The 1247-nt window shown below is 24.7% G+C and overlaps 1 non-coding gene across 1 annotated transcript; it reads left to right on the top strand.

Annotated features, from left to right (window-relative positions):
• Positions 1-269: 269 nt before the first annotated feature.
• On the top strand, positions 270-341 carry TRNAW-CCA (transfer RNA tryptophan (anticodon CCA)). Its single transcript has one exon. It is a non-coding gene; the product is annotated as a tRNA-Trp (tRNA).
• Positions 342-1247: the final 906 nt, after the last annotated feature.

Genomic DNA, 1247 nt, shown 5'->3' with positions numbered 1-1247 from the left:
TAGAACTTAATGCATGGGTATAAATTCAAACACGCTATATATTTTATAACCCTGTTCTGATATAGTTGATTTTTTTTGTTTTATAAAGAGCAAAATCAATTTTCAATTTTATTATATTGTAATCGGAGGTCGAATCACCTCTATCTCCCCTCTCACAACCAAATTATTGATTATATAAATGATTTTATTTGCCTTTTCATTATAAATCTAAAATTTCAGTATTAATTATTTTTTTATCAATATTCTATAATTCTGGTAGTAATTACCAAGACCTCGTGGCGCAACGGTAGCGCGTCTGACTCCAGATCAGAAGGTTGCGTGTTCAAATCACGTCGGGGTCAATAAATTTAGGAAAATTTTTTTCTTTGATATTTACATAATTTCACTGAAAACTATATTATTTATAATAAATTATAGTAAACTATGATGAATGATAATTATTTTATTATGTTCGGTTTGTCATAATATGTGTTTTGTTTTTTTCAAAAAACAGCTGTCATTTACACACTATTTTACATGATGTTATGTACAAGTTTATCAAAAACTGTTTTTGGTATATTACATAATTATAATTATTTAAAATATGCTTAAAGTAGCTGAAAACGTCAGGACAATATATTTTAATGTAATAAAACATAGAAATGGGAATCTCGACAATTACTTTCTTAATTTTAATTTTCATAAAAAGTTGAACAGGAGACAAAGACTGACTTTTAGAAAACATAAATTGTAATGACATATTTTAAAAGATCAAGTCTGTTATTATTACAAAAATTTATAAAATGACTGATTAAGAGCGTATTTTTAAATTATTATTTGTATGAATGGTTTATTTCAATGATTTTATTTGTCTTTTTATTATAGATCTTAAATTTTAATAAAATTGTTTTGTTATCTTCCTCCTATTACTTCAGTAGCACATTTTACTCCAACACAGAAGGTTGCAGAAGTATCTACTCTCATTTTTTTCTTTGATAGTTACATTCTGTCATGGAAATGTACAATATTTATAATGAATTCTAGTAGACTATGATTGATAATAATTAGTATATTATTTTCGCTTCTTCATTACGTCGAAGAATTTATTCGTTATAAAATATATTTAATCTTTTTTATAGAACTAAAATACAATAGCCGGCTTTAGTTGTTTGTTATAATACTACAAAAAGAGAATTCTAGTTTTTCAATTGAGAATTTCTATTGTTCTGATTTGATAACATTTTATATTCAGTTATGAATAGTTAAAG

The sequence above is a fragment of the Halyomorpha halys genome, unplaced genomic scaffold (assembly GCF_000696795.3).
Source record: "Halyomorpha halys isolate HHAL.00 unplaced genomic scaffold, Hhal_1.1 Scaffold794.1, whole genome shotgun sequence".
NCBI lineage: Eukaryota > Metazoa > Arthropoda > Insecta > Hemiptera > Pentatomidae > Halyomorpha > Halyomorpha halys.
The sequence above is the reverse complement of the archived record's forward strand: the minus strand, read 5'-3'. Positions and strand labels throughout refer to the sequence as shown.